The sequence below is a fragment of the Aethalodelphis obliquidens genome, unplaced genomic scaffold (genome assembly GCF_003676395.1).
Source record: "Aethalodelphis obliquidens isolate GAN/ISIS:26980383/991018 unplaced genomic scaffold, ASM367639v1 scaffold10, whole genome shotgun sequence".
In the NCBI taxonomy this organism is placed as follows: domain Eukaryota; kingdom Metazoa; phylum Chordata; class Mammalia; order Artiodactyla; family Delphinidae; genus Aethalodelphis; species Aethalodelphis obliquidens.
In genome coordinates, this window is record NW_020837954.1 from 46,003,114 (window position 1) to 46,029,469 (window position 26,356).

Here is a 26,356-nt window from a genome sequence, read left to right on the forward strand (position 1 = left end):
GGTGCTTTGTGTCCACCTAGAGGGCTGGGATAGGGAAGGTAGGAGGGAGACACAAGAGGGAGGAGAAATGCAGATATATGTATATGTATAGCTGATTCACTTTGTTATACAGAAGAAACTAACACACCATTGTAAAGCAATTATACTGCAATAAAGATGCTAAAGAAAGTTATTATGAAAAAAAAAAAAAGAATGTCCTGGGGGCTTTCCTGTTGGCGCAGTGGTTGGGAGTCTGCCTGCCAATTCAGGGGACAAGGGTTCAAGCCCTGGTCTGGGAAGATCCCACATGCCGTGGAGCAACTAAGCCCATGTGCCACAACTACTGAGCCTGTGCTCTAGAGCCCGCAAGCCACAACTACTGAGCCCATGTGCCACAACTACTGATGCCTGCATGCCTAGAGCCTGCACTCCGCAACAAGAGAAGCCACCACAATGAGAAGCCCGTGCACCGCAACAAAGAGTAGCCCCTGCTCACCCCAACTAGAGAAAGCCCGCGTGCAGCAACAAAGACCCAACACAGCCAAAAATAAATAAATTTATTTAAAACAAAAATAATGTCCTATTCAATACTGTACTAGACATGCTAGAGAATTAAGCAAGAAAAAGAAACAGAAGGAATCCAAATTATAAAGAAAAAACTATCTCTATTCTCAGATATCTTGATTCTACATGTAGAAAACCCCAAAGAATACACACACACACACACACACACACACACACACACACACACACACACACGCATTAGAGCTAATAAATGAAATTAGCAAAATTTTCAGGGTACAATATCAACATACAAAATCAGTTGAGTTTCTGTATAAGGTTGACCCTTGAACAACACAGAGGTTAAGGGCACTGCCATCGAAAATCCATGTAAAACTTTATAATCTGCCTTACACATCCGTTCCTCCCAGTCCGAGGTTCCACATCTATGGATTCAACCAATCTTGGGTCTCCTAGTATTATATGCATTTATTGAAAACAATCCATGTATAAATAGACCCTTGCAGTTCAAACCCATGTTCTTGTTTTTGTTTTTAATTGAAGTATAGTTAACTTACGCTTCAGGTATACATCAAAGTGATTCAGTCAAACCCATGTTGTTCAAGGGTCAACTATACTAGCAGTAAAATATCCAAAAAGGCAATTAAGAAAACAATGCCATTTATAATAGCATCCAAAAGAATAAAATACCTAGAAATAAGTTTAACTAAGACTTCTGCACTGAAAAAAACTACAAAGCACTGTTGAGAGAAATTAAAGACCTAAATAAATGGAAAGACATTCCATGCTCATGAACTGAAGAACTTAATATTGTTAAAATGGCAATACTGGGACTTCCTTGGTGGCACAGTGGATAAGACTCTAAGCTCCCAACGCACAGGGCCCAGGTTCTATCCCTGGTCAGGGAACTAGATCCCACGTGCATGCCACAACTAAGAGTTCACATGCCACAACTAAGGAGCCCACATGCTGCAACTAAGGAGCCCACCTGTCACAACTAAGGAGCCCGCCTGTCGCAACTAAGACCTGGTGCAACCAAATAAATAATTTTTTTTAAAATGGCAATACTACCCAAAGCAATCTACAAATTCAATGCAATCCCTCCCAAAATTCCAACAGCCAGTTTTTCAGAAATAGAAAAGACAATCTTGAAATTCATATGGAATCTCAAGGGGTCCCAAACAGCCAAAACTATCTGGAAAAAGAAGAACAAAGTTAGGGGCTTCCCTTGTGGCACAGTGGTTGAGAGTCCGCCTGCCAATGCAGGGGACATGGGTTTGTGCCCTGTTCCGGGAGGATCCCACGTGCCGCGGAGCAGCTGGGCCTGTGAGCCATGGCTGCTGAGCCTGCGTGTCCGGAGCCTGTGCTCCACAACAGGAGAGGCCACAGCAGCGAGAGGCCCGCGTACAGCAAAAAATAAAATAAAAAAGAACAAAGTTAGAAGACTCACACTTCCTCATTTCAAAACTTAACTACAAAGCTACAGTAATCAAACAGTATGGTACTGACATAAGGATAGACATATAGATCAGTGGAAAAGAATTGAGAGTCCAGAAATAAATCCATATATCTATGGCCAATTGATTTTCAACAAGGATGCCAAGACCATTCAATGAGGGAAAGAACAGTCTCTTCAACAAATGGTGCTTGGTCAACTGGATAACCATATGCAAAAGAATGATGCTGAGCCCTTACCTCACGCCATATAAAAAAAATTAACTCAACCTTACACCCTATACAAACATTAACTTGAAATGGATCAAAGACTTAAATACAAGACCTAAAACTATAAAACTCTTAGAGGAAAACATTGGCGCAAAGCTTCATGACATTGGACTTGGGAATGAGTCCTTGTATATGACACCAAAATCAAAGGCAACAAAAGTAAAAATAGATAAATTAGACTACATCAAAATTAAAAACTTCTGCTCATCAAAGGGCACAATCGACAGAGTCAAAAGGCAACCTATAGGAAAAATTGTCTACAAAACTTATATCTGACAAGCAGTTAATACCCAGAGCTCCAACAATGCAACAACAAAGAAAACCAAACAACGTGATTAGAAAACAGGCAAAGGACTTGAATAGATATTCTCCACAGAAACTATATTTATATTTGTATAATGGCCCACGAGCACAGGAAAAGATGCTCAGATGGCTCAACATCACTAATCATTAGAAAAATACGAATCAAAAGCACAATGAGATACCACCTAGCACCCGTTAGAAAGGCTATTATTTATTTTTTTTTTCCCAAGCTTTAATTCCAACTGGAGCTGGCTGCTCAGGGGAGAGAAGATGACACAGAAGGAATCAATGCAGACTTCCAGGAGTGATGGGGCCAAGGAGGCAAGCAACATTTACTGAATGTCTAGACTGTGCCAGGCCATCCTAACATTTAATACTGAATGATAGAAGGACAATTGTACCCTTCTAACAGATGAGGTTAACAAATGTGCTCCAGGTCACATGGGTATGAAGAGGTGGGCTCCCCACCAGCACTCACTCCAGTATATCTGATCAAAAGTCCATGCTTTTTGCATAGAAAGGCTATTACTGAAAAACAAACAGAAAATAACAAGTGTTGGTGAGGATATGGAGAAACTGGAACTCTTGTGCATTGTTGGTGAGAATGTAAAATGGTGCAGACACTATGGAAATGGTATGGCAGTTCCTCAAAATTTAAACATAATTACCACAATTCCACTTTTGGGTATACACCCAAAAGAACTGAAAGCAGGGGCTCAAAGAGGTATTTGTACACCAGTATTCATAGCAGCATTATTCACAGTAGCCAAAAGGCGGAAGCAACCCAAGTGTCCATCAAAGGATAAATGGATAAACAAACTGTGGTATATACAATGGAATATTATTCAGCTTTAAAAATGAAGGAAATTCTGATACATGCTACAGCATGTATGATCCTTGAGGACATCATGCTAAGTGAAATAAGCCAGTCACAAAAAGATAAATAGTGTATGATTCCACTTACATGAAGTACCTAGAGTGGTCAAATTCATACACAGAAAGTAGAATGTTAGTTGCCAGGGGCTAGAGGGAGGGAGGGAATAGGGAGTTGTTTATTGGGTAGAACTTCAGTTTTGCAAGGTTTAGAGTTCTGGAGATTGGTTGCACAACAATGTGAACATACTTAATACTACTGAACTGTACACTTAAAAATGATTAACATGGGGACTTCCCTGGTGGCGCAGTGGTTAAGAATCCACCTGCCAATGAAGGAGACACGGGTTCGAGCCCTGATCCGGGAAGATCCCACATGCCGCGGAGCAACTAAGCCCGTGGGCCACAACTACTGAGGCTGTGTGCCACAACTACGTAAGCCCACGCACCTACAGCCTGTGCTCCACAACAAGAGAAGCCACTGCAATGAGAAGACCGCACACTGCAATGAAGAGTCGCCCCTACTCACTGCAACGAGAGAAAGCCCACGTGCAGCAACAAAGAACTAATGCAACCAAAAGTAAATATAAAATAAAAAATAAATTTATAAAAAGAAATTATTAATATGGGGACTTCCCTAGCAATCCAGTGGTTAAGACTCCATGCTTCCAATTCAGGGGGCACAGACTTGAGCCCTGGTCAGGCAACGAAGATCCCACAGTCGTGCAGTGCAGCCAAAAAAAAAGATTAATATGGTCAAATTTTTTTTAAATACTTTATTTATTTATTTGGCTACATCAGGTGTTTAGTTGCGGCATATGGGATCTTTCTTTTGCGGCACATGGGTTCTAGAGCACGCGGGCTTAGTTGCCCCATGGCATGCGGGATCTTAGTTCCCCACCCAGGGCTCGAACCCACGTCCCCTGCATTGGAAGGCGGATTCTTAACTACTGGACCACCAGGGAAGTCCCCAATATGGTCAATTTTATGCTAGGTCAATCAATTCCTTGCCACAGATTTTAAATACTTTTGTTAAACATTTCATATATAAAAGGTACCATACCTTTTAATAATGGGGCACACACAAGAAGAAAGTCACACAACTCCTGTTTTGCCAAAAACCTGAATGAGCATGAACTGAACGCCATTTGTTAGAAATAAGAATCTCACCAAAAGATAATGGTAAGCAGGAGAACCACCGACCCCAAAGAAATATGTCTGCCTTCCACAATTATTCAAAATTCTTTTTGCGTTTTAAAAGAATATTTACACAGCCATTCATATTTACAAGAGAACCTCATCATTTACCTCCTTCCATGAATTGAATAAAGTACCACAGACTAAACACCACCATATTTGCAATTTCTATATGGTGTTTTAGGAGTTTCCATTGTCTTTTGTTTTAGCTTCAGTCAGAAAGCAGTATCTCACTTACTTAAGGGATTTTTATCCCCTCAGGCATTGGCCTTGTGGAAAGGAGGCAAGGCAAAGTATTCAATAAACCTGAAGATGTTATCAGCAATTCACCTATTCAGACTACTTAAACGCAAAAGTGGGCTAAAAAAATGCTTAAAACAAAAAAGGCAGCAAGTTAGTTGCTTAAAGACTTTATATATGTTCGTACATATATGCACATATTTTGTTGTTGTATAAGATACACTATTTTATAATATCTGTAATCATTATTCCCAATCTAATTCTCCTGGAAACCATCTCATCTTGTTTTTAAATGCCAAGAAAAACAAAAACAGCTTTCCCAATTATTGTACCTTTTGAACTAAAATATATTATTTCACAAATTCAGTCAATTCTTATTATTCACAGTTGAGAGAAAAACGATTACCTCTATTGTCACAATAGCTGGTTCAGTCATTTTCCATTGTAAAGTATCTATCTACCTGTGAGTAGTGGGGAAATAGTAATGAACCAACTCAACTGAATTAGGCTCATTATAACATAAATCAACTAGAAATGGGAAAGCATCTAGATAGCAAGAAAATGTTCTGGGTCTAAGAGATAACGAGACGCTTGCTCCCTAGAACTTATTTCCCAGCTATAGTGAATGGATCAACACCCTCATGTAACGCTTAGAAGATTATCTAAAAACATCCCGTTACATCCAGAAATTGAGTATTAGCTATATTCAAAATTGCCACAGATCTATATAATTTTATATAATTATATAAATGCCACAATTTATATAATTGGTAAGTGTGATCAATAAGACAACCAAATATTCTATAACTTTCCAAGTTTTACTGTCACACTGAAAAAATATTTTCCTATTTAGCGGAAGTTTAGCAGGTAAAAAAAATCCTGAAAAAGATTACATAGTTTTTCTTAAAAGAAGCAGAGAGACAAACTTGATGCACTAATTTCTCAAATCTAAATACTGTATTGGAAATCACTTTCCCAAATAATTCTCAAATTATTAAAATAAACAAGGAAAAAAAAACCCAAGTAAACTTTGAACAAAAATAACTAGCATTTTCTAAAAAACAACAAACCCGAACTACAAATCTTATTTTGCATCTTGTGTATAAATTTTTGTCTCTACTTTTGATTATAGCAGTATGCTGCTTTGTTGATACGCAAGAAAATTCAAAATCTATTTCACTTCTTCCTGTTTGGGCATCTTATTTTCAATATTATATTCTAGTAGACAAGAGCACAAAAAATTCTTATTGGACTCATACACCATAATTTCCTGCAAATATCCCAGTTTTTCATTTATTATACCCATGTTTATATTCTTTATCTTAAAAGTAATACAAATTGTGGCAGATTATATCATCCAAAAATGGCTACAATGGCAGATTCCATCCCATATGCTCTTATAAATTGATGTTGATACTCTTCCCTTCAAGTGGTGGGGTCTATGTCCAGCCCCTCCTCTGAACCTGGGTGGACCTTTATGACTACCTCAACCAACAAAAAAAGAGCAGAGTAACACTAGGTGACTTCCAAAACTAAGTCAAATATGCCATGTAACTTCGCCTCGCTCTTTTGGGATGCTCTCGCTTGGAACCCACCATGCTGTGAGGAAGCCAAGCAGCCAAAAAGAGAGGTCATCTGCAAGTGTTCTGGCCTACAGAGAGCACTAACCACCAGACACATGAGTGAGCAAGTCTTCAAATGATTCAAGGGTGGGAGGGAGACACAAGAGAGAGGGGATATGGTGATATAAGTATACGTATAGCTGATTCACTTTGTTATATAGCAGAAACTAATACAACAATGTAAAGCAATTATACTCCAATTAAGATGTTAAAAGAAAAATGATTCTAGCTCCCAGCCATTGAGCCACCACCCTCCTCCCTCCAGCAACCCCACCTCACACCACGTCTTAACAGAGATAAGCTGTCCCCACCAAGCGAGCCTTGCCCAAATTGTGGATTCATGAGCAAAATAAATGACTGATGTGTTTCAAACCACTAAGTTCCAGTGTTTTGTTATGCAATAATAGGTAACTAACGCAAGTTCATAAATACAATTTGGAAAAACATACAAAAAGAAAAATATTTTAATTACCCTAAGTTTCACCACTGATAACATTTTGACACATATTTTACAATCAAGAAAATGTTTTGCCCACCCACCTAGAATTCCAAATGCTTTGTTTTTAACAGGATAAAGGGTTAAATTCTTAAAGGCAGTCAACTGTTTGCATCTAACAAGAAATAGGAAGGAATCGTATTAGCACTCATTCTACTTTTCTTATCCTTCTTATCTCTTTCACTTACCTGTCCTCAGTGAGGTGTCTGAGGATGGCTGGCCCACCAATATTCCAATCTATGGATGTGGATCAAAATCTTGGGTTGCAACAGCAGCTGCACTGGCCTTCTTCCCTGGAAGTTGTTTAAGCCCCAAATCTGAAATTTTCAAGGAAAGAAAACGCTAAATATAGACATCTTTTTAAAATCACTTATAATTCCATCTCTACAACTGAATGGGAGCTGTTAGAGTAGGTTAAAATTACATGGAAGTGAATGCACAGGTTTCGCTAAAATGGATTTGGGTAACATGGATTCAGTCCAACTCTACTTCTTAACAGCTATATGATCTTAGTGAAGGCACAAATTGTGCCTTAATCTCAGCATGTGATGAAGACTGAGGGGACAGGATCAAAATTTGGGGCTGAGAGTCAGAAGATCTGGGTAAACTCAGTGGTCATTCTGCCTTGCTGTAAGAACTTGGATACTTCTCTAGATTCAGATACATCATCTCTAAAAGGAGAGGACTGCATTAGATAATAGTTCCTGAAATCTAATTCTTGAACAGGTACCAGCCATGACCAAAAAGATGGGTTTAAAGTTACCAAACTGTGCTTACTATGAGATTGCCTTTCCTACTTTTTTGGTGTTAAAATGGCTTCTTTTATGAGATGATGTGATAGACAGTAGTAGTTGTGTTTTAAATACCCTAAATAGGCAAAATCAAAAGCTGAAGCCCTATGTAAACAATCAAAAATTGTATTTTAGAAATTTAGTGTCTAATATTTACATGAGCTCTAAAATTCCTTTTACTTCTAACATTCTACATATTCATTCACTACTCAACTTTTATTAGGTAACTAATATGTGACAAGTACTCTACTAGTTGCTGGGGGGGCCCCAGAAATACTTAAGACTAGTCCCTGCTCTAAAAAAATCTCCGAATCTAACAGGAAAACAGACACATAAACCTCAAATACAATTTAATGGGTTAAGTCTTCAAAGAGAGGTCTTGTACCTACGACAAACATACGGGAGGTAGAACAGTAAAATGAATGAGTTTTTAAATTAAGTAGGATTTTGGACTGAGTTTTGTAGCTGTATGAGGAAACTACCTCTTTGAACCTCAATTTGCAAATTTCCACATTTGCAAAACAGGAATGATTACAGATACCACTGAGTTGTGGTAAATATGACAAGATGCTAAAAATAAAGGGCCAATCCACCCACAAATTTGGCTTATATACCTTCCTGAAGACAAAATAAAAATGTATCATGTATTAATGAGCTGGCACAAAAGGGGTTATTTACAACACTGATTTACACTCAGTGGTACCTTTCTCTACTAGCCTCTGAACAACTGAAGGACACACCCAAGTTTGCTCCATTTTACATTCCTAGCACCTAGTACAATGCCTTATAAAGAACAGGTATCAATAAAGTTTATTAGGAAAAAATGACTTATTGAATGAATGGCTTCTCTCTCTTTTTTTATACAGGAATTAAAGTTATAGTAGCTGAAAGTAAAAATTCTTAAGATTTTTATTCAAAACTAATTTTAAGTGTATATGTTAAGCACCCAAACCTGTCGTATTAGAACCTGGATATGCACGCCTGTTTTAAAAAGCAAAATAAATTCATCATAGACAATGCAATAGTGGTGTTCCCAAATAAAAAGACTAGCAGCAACTAACATTTATTGAATACTTACTGTGTGCCAAAACTCTTCAAAGCATTTTCCGTGGATTAATTATCTCACTTAATCCTAACAACAATACTTATGAAATGGACTATTAATAATTTTATAACCAGAAAAACTGAGGCACAGAGAAGTCAAGTTACTTCCAACATCACAAAACTACTAAGCAGTAGGGTTGGGATTAAAGAAAAAAAATCAGGTTGCATGACTCCAGACTCCTCTTTTTATTTTTCTTTAACTAAATAACTTTAAGAAAAAACAAAACAGATTTTACCAGAACTAGAAACATATGCTCCTAATGAGTCTTAAAAAAAAAACTAAACAAAGAGTCCTTTAATATGTGCGCTAAACACAAATATATAATATAGTTCCTGCCCTCAAAGGCTCAATTACACACCAACGTGGTGATGTAATATTAACAAGTCACACCCTAATTTTATTCTTAAATTTAATTCTTTCAGTGTTAGACTTATCTGTATTTTCTTTCTCATTTACTTTACATTTACATTACTTTCTCATTTATTTCATATTTCAATTACATTTCCAGGTATTACTATCTTGAGTTTTCAGAATATATAGGAAAGGCTTATATGGTTCTAAAGGAAAACTGGGTTAAAAACTGGAAAACATTAGAAACTTATTTTGTATGGACACCTACTTTGAGATATTTACATTTTTATTTTTTATTTATTTTTAAATTTGTATTATTTATTTTGGCTGAGCCGGATCTTAGTTTCGGCATGCAGGCGTCTTAGTTGCAGCATGCATGCAGGATCTAGTTCCCCAACCAGGGATCGAACACCGGCCTGCTGCACTGGGGGTGAGGAGTCTTACCCACTGGACCACCAGGGAAGTCCCCAGATAACTACATTTTTTAAAACCCACAGAATAAGAACAGCTGAATTTCATTTCCAGTAGATGCTCTAACAAAACAATTTCAGATGTAATTCGCAAATATATTTTTAGCCTATAATGTGTTTTACTTAATTTCTTCCTTGGCCTGATTCTAGAACAGACTATAATGCTTTTAATGTTTTACTTTCAGTTTTAACAGTTATGTTAAAAGAGAACGAAATACTGAAATAACAATAGGTGCAGCAAACGCTTTTCAAATATGCCAGAAATCGCACTGGGTATATAACTAGCGAAAAAACTTGACATGTGGTTCATTTAATCATAATGAACCAATACAATTAAAGGAACACTGAGATTTTGTCCATGATTACATTTCACATCTTTCTGCCTACATAACAGTACAATAACTAAGTCTCCTTACAATATTATAACTATTGGGTTGGCCAAAAAGTTCGTTCGGGTTTTTCCTTACAGAAAACCCAAACTAACTTTTTGGCCAACCCAATATTTTAAAAGGAAACCAACATGTTCCAATGACACTAAAACAAAGAGCCATAATAAATTATGGATGTTAGTAGTAATTCCCCAATATCTTCAGATTGGAACAAACTAGGTGTTATATTAAAGAGGATACATGAAAATATGTTACTTTTAAAATAGTACCAGAAAGGGGAAAAAAAAATCTAAACTTCTAAAAACACAACAGGAAACACTAGCATTGTGAATTCATAAAACTAAATAAAAGGTTGCTGGTTCAAAGATTTGGCTTGCCAAATTTTTCTCTATGGATAAATGCTTGATACCCACTGGACATTTTATACCACCTCCAAGATTAAGAGTCTTCTGCTAATTCTGTGAAGATAAATGAATTCCCAGGTTGCTTATGCTCCAAGTAGCTGTCACCAGAGGAACAGATCAGAGAAGGGCAACTTAATCACATTTAAGCTTATTCAGATCTGTAAAACAAAGGAATTTTTTTTTTTTTTTTTTGCGGTACGCGGGCCTCTCACTGTTGTGGCCTCTCCCATTGGGGAGCACAGGCTCCGGACGCGCAGGCTCAGCGGCCATGACTCACGGACCCAGCTGCTCCACGGCATGTGGGATCTTCCCGGACCGGGACACGGACCCGTGTCCCCTGCATCGGCAGGCGGACTCTCAACCACTGCACCACCAGGGAAGCCCAAACAAAGAAATTTGACATACTCTCCACACAGAATATGCCTATGGAAAAAATTATACTATTTAAAGAAAAAAAAACAAACACTTATTTTTACTTTTTTTTTTACTAGAATCACTATGCCAATTAGAGTAAGTATAAAGAGAGAAAATCTTCCCAATTACAAACTAAGTCCTCCTAGTCAATACCTAACTCTTAACAAATTTTGTTTCTCTGACTAGATATTTACTTTTATCATACCTGAAGATCCTCATCTCTTTCACCGCCTAGTATCTTTTCAAAGGTTTTAGACCCACCCACTATCCAACCTCAGTTGATTACCTCCTTAATACCCCTTCTTTGTATATGAACATTAACAGCTCTTATCATTTCACTTCACCAAGGCCAAGTTCTGAGTGATGTGCTGCTCAGAATTCCAAGTCTGTGCTGCATGGCCCCAAATCACTCCTCTCAAAATGGTAGCAGGCTATTCTTCTTTTCTTATTTATACACTAATTCCTTGCTACACAAAGTGTGGTTCACAGATTGGTAACAGAAGCAGCACCCAGAAGCTTGTCAGAATTGCAGAATCTCAGGCCCTACCTTAGACCTATTGGCTAAGAATCTGCAATTTAACAAGATCCTCAGGTGATTGATACACATAGAAAAATTTGAGAGGCACTGTCCTTGTTCACTCATTCAGGGTCTCTTTCTCCTGCTTTACAGTTCCTCACTTCCTATCTGGCATATAAGGGACCAGATCCTTTTTCTTTTGAGCATACTGAAAGCCACCAAAATGAAATAAGGAATCTTTAAATAAGACTACATAGTTTCTTCCTAACCTTTTCATAAAAGATTGTAAACTCCATGAAGCCAGGGGCTTCATTGTATCCTCAAAACCAAAACAGTGCCAGGCAAATATTTGTAAAGGGAACAAAATAGATAGCAGATGATCCCTAAAGTCCTCCAACTCTTAACTCTTTGGCTCTTCCATTTGCTATGTAAGCAAAATTCTACCTAAGGTAAGGGAAGCTAAAATATGAGATCACCTAAATTTAAAAAAGGAAAAATATAACACTTTAAAGGATTTGATCGAGGTCACAAGGCAGGTTCATGATTAAGTTCATAAGACTCAACATTTTAATCAAATCATTACATAATTATTAATATTACTGTATTTCATTATTATATTCTAGGTCAAAAGACTATAATACTTCCTCTATGTATATCAATACATCCTCCACTATCATCTAGGTAGCTAGCAAGTTCAACTGTCCAGAAGAGTTATGCACTCAGAATTTAAGGAAGCCTAAAATTTACACACTGCTGGACAGAATCTGTACATAAAAATTAAAGATTACATGGTATGATTAATTTTTTTAAAACCAGAAGAAATAAGTTCTTTCGATCCTTATCTAGCTCTTGTTGAAACAGAGAAAAGAAACAAAAGGAAAAGAAATGAATAAAGGTATGGAAAAGACAAAAAAAATCAGAAACCAGATATAGCAACAAGATATAGAAAAGAAGAGATCAGGATTAAAAGTAATCAAAGGTCTCAAGGAATGAGATATAGGCAAAAGTGGCTACAAAGACAAAGAGCAGAATACCAACCGAGGCAGCATCCTCGTCAACAACCTCTAATGATGACACACAATGCAAGAAATTTTTAGAGCAAGTAGACTGTAGAATATCTCATGAGGTTAGTGTATCATTTCTCCCATCTACTATATCCTACATATCTAAATTAACAAGAAAATACATCCCAAACCCTTAGAGATCGATAAAAAGCAAATTAGGTTCAATATGTACTATGTTTTCTATGGCAAGTTAAGTATTGGTTTGGAAAAGTTTTCATCAATCTCTATGAAGATTTTCATCCAAAAAAAAAAAAAGGTTAAAATAAAATTTTGATTCCTCACCTGCCTTTTACATTTCATTTTCCCAAACTACTTACAATATCAGATTTAATTCAAAACAGATTTAATCAGTTCATGCAGAGATTTCTATTTCTAAAAAAACATTTTCTAGAAATCTCTCAATTTTATACATATATATATATAAAAAATATTAAATCAGGGTGGGCCAAGACCACCAGAACAACGGGCCAAAACAGAAATAGTAAAGGACTAATAAAACTGACTATAAAAATGTAAAACATCTACACTGCAAAAGACATTATGAAGAAAAATTAAAAGACAAATGAAAAATTGGGAAAATATCTACAATATAAAACAAAGGTTTACTATCCTTAGTGTATAAGGAGCTCTTACAAATTAATAAAAAGACAGGAGCAGAAATACATGAGTACCAACTGACAAAAAAAGAAACAAAATAATAAGCACAAGCTGTTCAACTTCACTAGTAGCGACCAAAGAGATGCAAATTACTATAATTTCTTGACAAATACGAAAATGATCAATAAAACCCAGTGTTTTATAAGGTATGGGGAATCTGGCACTCCTATTCACTATTATTGGAACTATATATATATATTTTTTGCATTTTATTTTTAACTTTTTATTTTATATTGGAGTATAGCCAATTAACAATGTTGTGATAGTTTCAGGTGCACAGCAAAGCGACTCAGACATACATATACACATATCCATTCTCCCCGAGACTCCCCTCCCATCCAGGCTGTCACATAACATTGAGCAGAGTTCCCTGGGCTATACAGTAGGTCCTTGTTGGTTATCCTTTTTAAATGTAGCAGTGCGTACATGTCAATCCCAAACTCCCTAACCATCCCTTCCCTCCACCCTTCCCCCTGCCCCCCTGTAACCATAAGTTCATTCTCTAAGTCTGTGAGTCTGTTTCTGTTTTTTAGATTCTGCATATAAGCAATATCATACAATATTTGTCTTTCTGTGTCTGACTTACTTCTCTCAGTATGACAATCTCTAGGTCCAACCATGTTGCTGCAAATGGCATTATTTCACTCTTTTTTATGGCTGAGTAATATTCCATTGTCTATATGTACCACATCTTCGTTATCCATTCCTCTGTCGATGGACATTTAGGTTGCTTCCATGTCTTGGCTATTGTAAACAGCGCTGCAAGGAACATTGGGGGTGCATGTATCCTTTCGGACCATGTTTTCCTCCAGACAGATGCCCAGGAGTGGGATTTCAGGGTCATATGGTAGCTCTATTTTTCATTTTTAAGGAACCTCCATACTGTTCTCCATAGTAGCTATACCAATTTACATTCCCACCAACAGTGTAGGAGGGTCCCCTTCTCTCCACACCCTCTCCGGTATTTATTCTTTGTGGATTTTTTGATGATAGCCATTTTGACTGGTGTGAGGTGATGTCTCTTTGTAGTTTTGATTTGCATTTCTCTAATCATTAGCAATACTGAACATCTTTACATGTGCCTCTTGGCCATTCGTATGTCTTATTGGAAAAATGTCTATTTAGGTATTCTGCCCATTTTTTGATTGGGTTGTTTGTTTTGATGATATTAAGCCACAGGAGCTGTTTGTAGATCTTGGAGACTAATCCCTTGTCAGTCACATCATTTGCAAATACTCTTCCCAATCTCTGGGTTGTCTTTTCATTTGTTTATGGTTTCCTTTGCTGTGCAAAAGCTTTTGAGTTTAATTAGGTCCCATCTGTTTATTTTTTATTTTATTTCCATTACTCTGGGAGACAGATCAGAAAAGATATTGCTGTTATTTTTGTCAGAGAGTGTTCTGCCTATGTTTTCCTCTAGGAGTTTTATAGTGTCCAGTCTCACACTTAGGTTTTTAATCCATTTTGAGGTTATTTTTGTGTACAGTGTTAAAGAATGATCTCAATTTCAAGTTTTTACATGTAGCTGTCCAGTTTTCCCATCACCATTTGTTGAAGAAACTGTTTTTCCATCATTGTAGAGTCTTGCCTCCTCTGTCATAGGTTAATTGACCATAGGTGCGTGGGTTTATTTCTGGGCTTTCTATCCTGTTCCATTGGACTATAGTTCTATTTTTGTGCCAGTGCCATACTGTTTTGATGACTATAGCTTTGTAGTATAGTCTGAAGGTACTATATTTTAAAATAGTTTATAAAAACTTTTAGGAAAATAATCAAATTTCAAAATATGCCTATCCTTTGACAAAACAGCCCCACTTCTAAAAAATTTATTCTAAATAAATGGATGTGTGAAAATATGTGTGTAGAGAAGAGCCATTACATATGCCTAGCATATGGCAGGTGTTCAATAAATATTTGATGAATGAACCATAATATTGCTTATAATAGCAAGAATTGTTAACAGTAGAAATGTCTACAAATAAACCATGACATATCTATACCCTGAAACCCTATGTAGCTGTCAAAAATGATAAAAACAGATCTATAATTATTGATTAAAAATACATCTATAATAAATTATAGATGTAAAAGAAAACCAGTAAAATGTATGGCCATTCCTCAAAAAATTAAACGTAGAATTACCATATGATCCAGCAATTCCATATGGTATATACCTAAAAAAATTGAAAGAAGGACTCAAACAGGTATTTGTACACCAATGTTCACAGTAGCATTAGTCACAAGAGCCAAAAGATGGAAACAATCCATGTGTCCGGTGATAGGTTAATGAATAAACAAAATGTACATACTATGGAATATTATTCCAAATAGACATACAATGGAATGTTATTCAGCCTTAAAAAGCAATGTTCTAAACGTATGGACACCAAGGTGGGAAAGTGGGGGGGGGGGGAGGGCGGGTTGGTGGTGGTGGGATGAATTGGGAGATTGGGATTGACATATATACACTAACATGTATAAAATAGATAATTAATAAGAACCTGCTTTATAAAAAAATAAAATTTAAAAAAAAAGCAATGTTCTGATAAATGCTGCAACATGGATTAACCTTGAAGAAATTACACTAAGTGAAATAAAGCCAGATACAAAAGGACAAATATTGTATAATTCCATGTATATGAGCTATTCAGAGTAGTCAAATTTGTAGAGGCAGAGAGAAGAATGGAGGTTGCCATGGGCTGAGGGAAGAGGAGAATGGGGAGTTAATGTTTAACGGGTACAGAGTTTGAGTTTGGAAAGATAAAGTTCTAGAGATAGATGGTGGTGATGGTTGCACAACAATGTGAATGTACTGAATGCCACTGAACTGTACACTTAAAAATGGTTAAAACAGGGCTTCCCTGGTGGCACAGTGGTTGCAGGGGACACGGGTTCGTGCCCTGGTCCGGGAATATCCCACATGCCACGGAGCGGCTAGGCCCGTGAGCCATGGCCGCTGAGCCTGCGCGTCCGGAGCCTGTGCTCCGCAATGGGAGAGGCCACAACAGTGAGAGGCCCACGTACCGCAAAAAAACAAAAACAAAAACAAAAACAAAAACATAATGTTGATTAGCCAAAGCAAGCAAGAATATACATACACCATGGTTCTATTTTTAGAGTTAAAAAATAAATAAAACTAAACAATATATTTTTGAAATACATGCAAATGTGGTAAACTTTTAAAAAAAGGAAGGGAATGATAAGTAAACACTCCAAAACAAAATCCTGAATAGTTTCATCCCTGGTGGAAAGACAAGTAGATGGGAAACAAGGAGAAATATACCAACAACATTGGTAATGTTCTTTTTCTTGAGTTGGGTGGTGGGTTTACAGGTATTGGTTTCATTATATGCCTCATTACTTAAATACACAGTACCATATTCTAATCTATATATCAAATAGTTCATAATGGGAAGGGAAAACAGAAAACGAAGGGAGAGGGAAGAAAAGGAAAGGGAAGGACAGACATCAATAATGAAAGTCAACATGGAACTCCTATCTCCCTGCAAAGGGCACATAAACTTGCATTAAATATAGGCTCCATCCTGAAACCCCACTAAAACAAAATTTTTTGTTTTGAAAGCATAAATCTGAAATGAAACGCAAGTAGGTAACTTACCTATCCTCAGTTTTTAAAAATTACAATAATGCCTAGGGCTTCCCGGGTGGCGCAGTGGTTAAGAATCCGCCTGCCAGTGCAGGGGACATGGGTTTGAGCCCTGGTCCGGGAAGATCCCACATGCCTTGGAGCAACTAAGCCCGTGCGCCACAACTACTGAGGCTGTGCTCTAGAGCCCATGAGCCACAACTACTGAAGATTGCGGGCCTAGAGCCTGTGCTCTGCAACAAGAGAAGCCACTGCAATGAGAAGCCTGTGCACCACAACGAAGAGTAGCCCCTGCTTGCCACAACTAGAGAAAGCCCACGCGGCAACAAAGACCTGATGCAGCCAAAAATAAATAAATAAAATAAATAAAAAAATTTTTAAAAGATAATGCCTAATGTAATATAAGAGGGGAAAAAAGTAATTTTTAATAAAATATTTTAATATGTAAATGTACCAGTATAACCATCCTAAAATTCATATTAATAAGAAAATAGACACTTGCTCCCACACACAGAAATGCCATGAACAGGGACTTCCCTGGTGGTCCAGCAGGTAACACTCCGTGTTCCCAGTGCAAGGGGGCTGGGTTTGATCCCTGGTTGGGGAACTAGATCCCACATGCATGCTGCAGCTAAGAGTTCACATGCCGCAACTAAGAGTCTGCATGCTGCAACTAAGAAGTCCGCATGCCACAATGAAGATCCCTCATGCTGCAACTAAGACTCAGCACAGCCAAAATAAATAAATAAATACAAAAAAGAAAAAAAGAAAAGAAATGCCATGAACATGACAGCTACAAATGAAGACTGACACAAATGAGCTGTGTTGGGAAATCAAATACCACAAGGGGCAATGCCATTGGTAATATGATTTTCCAAAACAGTTAACAACTCGTCGTAGTTCTGAACAAAACAAAGTACAATTTGCTCTCCATTTACCCAGGAATTACATTCCTGGAAAATTCAGTGTCTATTAAAGCCATGCAAAAAACCACTTTGTGTTTAAATGTAAAACAGAACTAGGATCAGATAAGTACAAACAGGTTTTTCACCCTTAAGAAGTTCTGGGGAAATGTTCAAAATTCATGCAGAACTGTCTCATACCTTGTGAGATGTATGGCATTCCTGAGTCCTGCTCACTAAATGCCAATGCTGCACCTACCCCACCTTAATCACTGTGGCAACCAAAGGTGCACACTCAAAGATCCAAGCACATCATAGGGGAAGTACTTACTCCACTGAGAACCGGTGACTTTGAGAAAGGCTAGGTCCCAATTTGGATTCTAGACGCCCCTTATTTTACATGACATCACGAAGTTGAATGTAAATGATAAAGTCTAACCAATTTCTAACTTTGGCAAAGGAGGAATCCTCATAAGGTGAAGAATTTATTGTTAGGGAAAATATAAAGGCAGGCAAAAACCTAAGGATATTCGCCTTAAATACAACTGATACATCAAACCAAAAGTTGGCAGTCTTTTCACCCAAATGATGGCAATCCTTAAGGACAGTATTGCTATCTGGCTAAAATACAACAAATATCACAACTGAAAAACACTGTAAGAAAGATTATGTTATAGATCACAAAACATTTTTAATTTTAATATTTATAGCAATTCTATGGGACAGATATCATTATTCTTTTCAAATTACTTATAAGGAAAACAATCTAAAAAGGTCAGGGCTTCCCTGGTGGCGCAGTGGTTGAGGGTCCGCCTGCCGATGCAGGGGACACGGGTTCGTGCCCCAGTCCAGGAGGATCCCACATGCTGCGGAGCGGCTGGGCCCATGAGCCATGGCCGCTGAGCCTGTGCGTCCGGAGCCTGTGCTCCACAGCAGGAGAGGCCACAGCGGTGGGAGGCCCGCGTACCGCAAAAAATAAATAAATAAATAAAAAGGTGAAAGTCGGGGCTTCCATGGTGGCGCAGTGGTTAATAATCCACTGCCAATGCTGGGTACACAGGTTCGAGCCCTGGTCCAGGAAGATCCCATATTCCATGGAGCAACGAAGCCCATGTGGCACAACTACTAAGCCTGCGCTCTAGAGCCCACGAGCCACAGCTACTGAACCCGTGTGCCACAACTACTGAAGCCCGCGCACCTAGAGCCCGTGCTCTGCAACAAGAGAAGCCACTGCAATGAAAAGGCTGCGCACCTCAACGAAGAGTAGCCTCCGCTCACCGCAACTAGAGAAAGCCTGCGCGCAGCAACAAAGACCCAACATAGCCAAAAATAAATTAATTAATTAATTAAATTTTTTTAAAAAAAGGTCAAAGTCACAGAGCTAATAAACTGACAGAGACAGGACTTTAAGCCCTCTGATTTCAAATCCTGCGTCTTTCCCTCAAACTAGTATCTGCTTCACAAAGGCCCAATATGGCAATACAGATCAAAGGAAATTCATCACTCAGTACAACAGAAGTGTCAATATATAGCCTCAATCTATTTTGATATATGACAGATAGTTGCACTTATACTACATATGTCAGTTATTTCTCAATATGAGAATTTTTTTTTTTTTTTTTTTTTGCGGTACACAGGCCTCTCACTGTTGTGGCCTCTCCCATTGCAGAGCACACGCTCTGGACGTGCAGGCTCAGCAGCCATGGCTCACAGGCCTAGACACTCCGCGCTATGTGGGATCTTCCTGGACTGGGGCACGAACCTGTGTCCCCTGCATCAGCAGGCAGACTCTCAACCACTGCGCCACCAGGGAAGCCCTATGAGAAATTTTAAAATGTTAACAGTCTTGTCTCATATTGAAAAAGAAAAAGAAAAATACTTAAAAAGAAAAAAGTAAACTTTTAGCAGTTACCATGACATATACTGTCTAATTATTTCCTAATATCAGAAAGATTCTGGATCAGAATCCTAATGAATCTTCTACTGAATCAAACACTTCAGAATCCCCCCACAGATTCTGACAATTAAAGAGTTAATGAAGTCTTTTTTAAAAACTTTCAGTTTGGGGAGAAATGCATAACCATTAAGAACTCTTTAAAAATCTCAACTTAAGCAAAATACCACTAACGTAGTCACCAGCTGGATCAGTCCTCTCTGAAACACATATCTAAAGTTCACCTGAGAATGACTACATGATGGGATGACATATTGAATTAGTTTTCATTCATGACCAGTAGATTAAGACTCTAAATGGTATTGTGCCATGCTTCTTACTTTGAACCACTTTCTTGGTTCCAAATACCTATATGTGCACAATAGTTTACAACATAAGACAAAAATAAAAGCCCTTGCATCAGGGCTTGATGCAAGAGGAAAAAGGAAGTAGTGTGTCTTATTATTTCAGCTGAAGAAATAAGGAAGTAAGATCATTTATCAGCAAGCACCATCTTAGACACATCTCTAAAGGGCAGAATAATCGATTCGGCATAACCTTAAAAACAGTAGTAGCTGATGATCTATCAGACTCACCCTTCCACTAATTCAAACCCAAAATCCAAGAAGAATAATTTAACTGACATTTCTCTTTTAAAAGAAAAAAATTTTTAATTTATGCTTCTGAATTCATGGGTAAAGTTTAACAGACTAGAATGAAGGCTTTAGGGGTTACAATATTCAAGCATATTAGTTATACCTAAACACACAAACTGGAAATCTGTCATAATATTTTATCCCTCCTTTTTGTTCCTCTTTCCCAAAGAGGATCTTTACCTCAGCGTAACTATGCTTGTCAAAGCCAAAACCTCTCCCTCAAACCACCCTTTTTCCTCTCTCATGCACACTTTTAACATTCCCTTTCCTGACTTATAATTCACTCTGTTATAACTTCCATAATCTCTATCATCTTCTCACATACTGCACTGACTTTTTGACTAGTAGCTAATGGAAAGTACATGCAATAGAGCTTAAAAGAATATCAATTACTGGACTACCACAAACACAAAGAATAAAGCACTTCAGCACTTTATTACATTGAAAAAAAATTTGTAATTCCTCCTGAAAAATTTCCAATTCAAGCTTGCCAAAACACAGATTAAAATTCAATTTAAATGTCCCACCAAAAAGCCTCAAAACATGCCATAATCCCCAGACACATTTGCAGAAATTTCAAATAATGACTGACAAGTGTTTTGGGGTCACTACATATATATAATGCACACTATATATATACACACACTATATATATATGTGTGTGTGTGTGTGTATATACACACACACACACTGTCTAAACACAGAAATCAACAAGGAATTCTAGGACTCACCTGAACATACAACAGCTCCCATATATAGAGAACTGACTTTATGCTAGGTATTGTTCTAAGAATTTATATACAAGTGTGTAAAAGGCTTCTCAAGGTGGTACAGTAAATTCACCCAAATAACAATCAATATATAAACGTATCAAATACATAAACAAACAATGCAGGACTTGGCGCAGTGGTTAAGAATCCGCCTGCCAATGCAGGGGACACAGGTTCGAACCCTGGTCTGGGAAGATCCCACATGCCTCGGAGCAACTAAGCCCATGTGCCACAGCTACTGAGCCTGCACACTAGAGCCTGTGCGCCACAACTGCTAAAGCCTGTGTGTCACAACTACAGAAGCCCGTGCGCCTAGAGCCCGTGCTCTGCAACAAGAGAACCACCACAATGAGAAGCCCACGCACCACAGTGAAGAGTAACCCCCGCTCACCACAACTAGAGAAAGTCTGCACACAGCAACAAAGACCCAACACAGCCAAAAATAAAAAAAATAGATTTGTTAAAAATTAATTAATTAAAAGAATAAACAAACAAGGCATAGCTGGCTCAAAAAACAATATAAATATCTCTCAGGCAGTGATAAGGAACAGAGATGCAAAATGATGTGGTGCTGAAACCAGAGGCCCACTGGGTTCCTGGTCTAGAAACAGGCGGTGGCAGCTGGGACTTTGGCTTCCCTGGGGAACAGGGACTAAAAGTGCTCCATATGAGACAGAGGGCTTATCAGAGCTAGGCCAGAGCTAGGGCTGGGTAGGGCTCTCTTATAAAGAAAACAACTGCCAACTCTGCCTGAGGTTATGGGTTACAGGAAATAACCCCCAGGAAGGTTGCAGGATACAGACACAGCTTCAAAACCAAGAAAGAAACCAGGCCACCTGCTAGGTCTGTGACTGGGTCTGCAATATCCACAGTATCACCAATATCTCTGAGGGGCAGGAACTCTAAGCCTGGTTCTAGAACTGGGGTCCAAAGGCAAGTGTGAAACTACTATACAAGGAGGGAGGTGAACACAAGAGGGACAAGCAAAGTTAGCTGAGACTCAAGAATAGAAGACAACTAAAGGGACTTCCCTGGTGGTCCAGCGGTTAAGACTCTGTGCTCCCAATGCAGAGGACCAGTGTTCGATCCCTGGTCAGGGAACTAGATCCCGCATGCCACAACTAAGAGCCTGCATGCTACAACTAAAAGATCCCACGTGCCACAACTAAAAGATCCCACATGCCACAACTAAAAGATCCTGCATGCCGCAACTAAAGATCCCGCACACCACAACGAAGATCCCATGTGCTGCAACTAAGACCCGGCACAGCCAAATAAATAAATAAATATTTTTTTTAAAAAAAGACAACTAAAGCTGCTGTTATAGTCTGAATGACATTCCATTATCTATTTCCTGAAAGTGTAACTATTAAGACCGTTTCCAGGGCTTTCTCTTACATCTCAGTATTTATAAGATAAATCCTCATTACTTAAGGTAACCAGGAAAAACCTAACACTCTTAAACCTTTTCTACCTTCCCAACAAACCAATAATCACGATAATCTGAAAAGATTATTTTTTTAAATGCAATGAAGTGTCAAAAACCTATTTCTAAATGATAGCCTTTGACAACTCCAAAAGCTAGCATCCAGTTTCCCACGGTTAAAGCAAACTGTCTTTATAACTAAATGTGTTGACTATGCCTACACAAACTTTAAGTGATGTAGTATCTCTCAAATTCAGCCTTCCTATTATCAACCAGACACAGGACTTTCCTACCACTAAGAAGGTTGTGGTTTCCAGCTTAAAGATGACACAATTGAAAGGTTCTGAACGGCCATTTAAAATAGTCTCTAGAAAGAATAACTCGAATAAAAAGTGTTTTGGTAAAACAAGCATCAAATTAGTAACCCACCATTTAAATTCTAGACCTACTTCTGCCACTAACTAGCTATGTGACTTTAGCTAACCTAAACTAGGCTTCATCTTTACCTGTAAAACAAACACTATAAGTCTCTAGGGCTTTACTAATTGTAACATTGTAACATTCTTTTAAACTTATGGTAAGAATGTTTGCTAAATGCAGACAAATTCATCATGTATGCGTTTTCTAGAGCTTCAAAGAATTTTATAAATGCCAATAATGCCTGTCCACCGCTCTCTCCTCCCAAAAAGTTACATATGCAAAATCTAAAAATAAACAAAACAACATTTTCTTGAGACAGTTTTCCAAAATACTTTTTAGTATGGTAACATATTACATGCTAGAACTTTAACTGAGGTATAATTTATATACACTGAAGTTCACTTTTAAGTGTACACTTCTGAGTTTGAAAAACACATAGTCATGTAAACACCACCACTGTCAAGATATAGAACAGTTAACAGACAATATAGAACACCACAAAAAACTCCCTCCTACCCTGTGTAGTTAAACCATCCCCCCACACCTTGGCAACCACTAGTCAGTTTTCTGTCCCTTTAGTTATGTTTATTCTAAAGTACCATTAAAATGGAACCATACAGTATGTGGTCTTTTGAGTCTGGCTTCTTTCATTTAGCATAATGCATTTGATACCCATCCATGTTGTTGCCTGCACTGCCAAATAGTACTCCATTTTTATGAATGTACCAAAGTTTATCAATTCACCAGCTGAGGTTCATCTGGGTTTGTTTCCAGTTTGGGGCATTAGCATATAGATTTGTGTGTGACTACAAGTTTTCATTTCACTTGAGTAAATACCTAGGAGTAGAACTACTGGATTATTATGTTAACTGTATGTTTAACTATATATAAGAACCTGCCAACCTGTTTTTTAAAAAGACTATACCAAAAATGAATAAGTTGTTTAATGGTTTTAAGGAAAAGTAAGTTTAGATCTTATGTCACAAACTTCATAGAAAGATCCTAAATAGATCCAGAGGAAATTATTTATTTATCAGAGGAAATTATTTTCCTATGTCCTATTTATAGGAAGTAGGAGTTAACAAAGGAAGTTGATTTGATAAATAATAAATATTCATATTGATAAATATCTGTATTTATCAAATAGACAAAAAAGATTTTTTTAAGACTTTAAAATATGTCATGTTTTACACAAAAGTAAACTCAAAATGGATTAAAGACCTAAATGTAAGGCCAGACACTATCAAACTCTTAGAGGAAAACATAGGCAGAACACTCTATGACATAAATCACAGCAAGATCCTTTTGGACCCACCTCCTAGAGAAATGGAAATAAAAACAAAAATAAACAAATGGGACCTAATGAAAGTTAAAAGCTTTTGCATAGCAAAGGAAACCATAAACAAGACGAAAAGACAACCCTCAGAACAGGAGAAAATATTTGCAAATGAAGCAGCTGAAAAAGGAATTATCTCCATAATTTACAAGCAGCTCACGCAGCTCAATATCAAAAAGCAAACAACCCAATCCAAAAACCGGCAGAAGACCTAAATAGACATTTCTCCAAAGAAGATATACAGATTGCCAACAAACATGAAAGAATGCTCAACATCATTCATCATTAGAGAAATGCAAATCAAAACTACAATGAGATATCATCTCACACCCGTCAGAATGGCCATCATCAAAAAATCTAGAAACAATAAATGCTGGAGAGGGTGTGGAGAAAAGGGAACCCTCTTGCACTGTTGGTGGGAATGTAAATTGATACAGTCACTATGGAGAACAGTATGGACGTTCCTTAAAAAACTAAAAATAGAACTACCATATGACCCAGCAATCCCACTACTGGGCATATACCCTGAGAAAACCATAATTCAAAAAGAGTCATATACCAAAATGTTCATTGCAGCTCTATTTACAATAGCCAGGACATGGAAGCAACCTAAGTGTCCATCGACAGATGAATGGATAAAGAAGATGTGGCACATATATACAATGGAATATTACTCAGCCATAAAAAGAAACGAAATTGAGTTATTAGTAGTGAGGTGGATGGACCTAGAGTCTGTCATACAGAGTGAAGTAAGTCAGAAAGAGAAAAACAAATACTGTATGCTAACACATATATATGGAATCTAAGAAAAAAAAAAGGTCATGAAGAACCTAGGGGCAAGACGGGAATAAAGACACAGACCTACTAGAGAATGGACTTGAGGATATCGGGAGGGGGAATGATAAGCTGTGACAAAGTGAGAGAGTGGCATGGACATATATACACTACCAAACGTAAAATAGATAGCTAGTGGGAAGCAGCCGCATAGCACAGGGAGATCAGCTTGCTGCTTTGTGACCACCTAGAGGGGTGGGATAGGGAGGGTGAGAGGGAGGGAGGGAGGCGCAAGAGGGAAGAGATATGGTAACATATGTATATGTATAACTGATTCACTTTATTATAAAGCAGAAACTAACACACGATTGTAAAGCAATTACACTCCAATAAAGATGTTTAAAAAAAAAATGTCATGTTTGAAATCACAGTCGTAAGCTCTATAGGGACTTCCCTGGTGGTCCAGTGGCTACGACTCCGCACTCCCAATGCAGGGGCCCGGGTTTGATCCCTGGTCAGGGAACTAGATCCCACATGCCGCGACTAAAGATCCTGCATGCCACAACTAAAGATCCCCCATGCCACAACGAAGATCCCAAGATCCCGTGTGCCGTGACTAAGACCCGGCACAGCTACATAAATAAATAAATATTTTTTTTAAAAAAAAGCTCTATAGGTCACTAACTCTGTCCGTGTGCGCACCCACTTCAGTCTAGCTAGAATGTGGGTTTAAACTGTCTATTTAGAATGGAAGGTTCCAAGTGGTTAAGTCTTCACAAATTCTGGTCATTTGGAACATAAATGAGAAAGACATAATAAAGAAGATTTGATCTTTCCAACTCACTTGTTCAACTGGCCGTCAGAAACAATTCTTAGTTCTTAGGACTTCCCTGGTGGTGCAGTAGTTAAGAATCCGCTTGCGAACACAAGGGACATGGGTTTGATCCCTGGTCTGGGAAGATCCACATGCCATGGAGCAACTAGGCCCGTGCACCAGAACTACTGAGCCCATGCACCGCAGCTACTGAAGCCCATGCATTCTAAGGCACGTGCTGCAACTACTGAAGCCCGAGTGCCTAGAGCCCGTGCTCCGCAACAAAGAGAAGTCACCGCAATGAGAAGCCCACGCACCACAATGAAGAGTAGTTCCCGCTCACCGCAACTAGAGAAAGCCCATGCACAGCAACAAAGAGCCAAAGCAGCCAAAAAGGGGAAAAAAAGAAGAAATAATTCTTAGTGCTTAATGAGAGGACCTATTTATGAAAGTCTCCACTTGGTCCTTATCAATCTCCTGGTTTCACTCCTTTTTTTTTTAGGTGGGGGGGGGGGCCTCGCCAAATGGCATGCAGGATCGTAGTTCCCTGACCAGGAATCGAATCCGTGCCCCCTGCAGTGGAAACACAGAGTCTTAAC

The 26,356-nt window shown here is 38.1% G+C and overlaps 1 protein-coding gene across 10 annotated transcripts in view; it reads right to left on the reverse strand.

Moving 5' to 3' along the window:
* Positions 1 to 26,356, reverse strand: part of LOC113622945 (protein numb homolog) — a 235,092-nt gene that overhangs the window by 136,850 nt on the left and 71,886 nt on the right. For all 10 annotated transcript variants that reach the window (XM_027111712.1, XM_027111714.1, XM_027111709.1 and 7 more), the window contains one exon: positions 7,146 to 7,274. The gene's annotated coding sequence lies outside the window, so the exon portion shown is untranslated. Of the gene's footprint in view, positions 1 to 7,145; positions 7,275 to 26,356 lie in introns of those variants that run through there.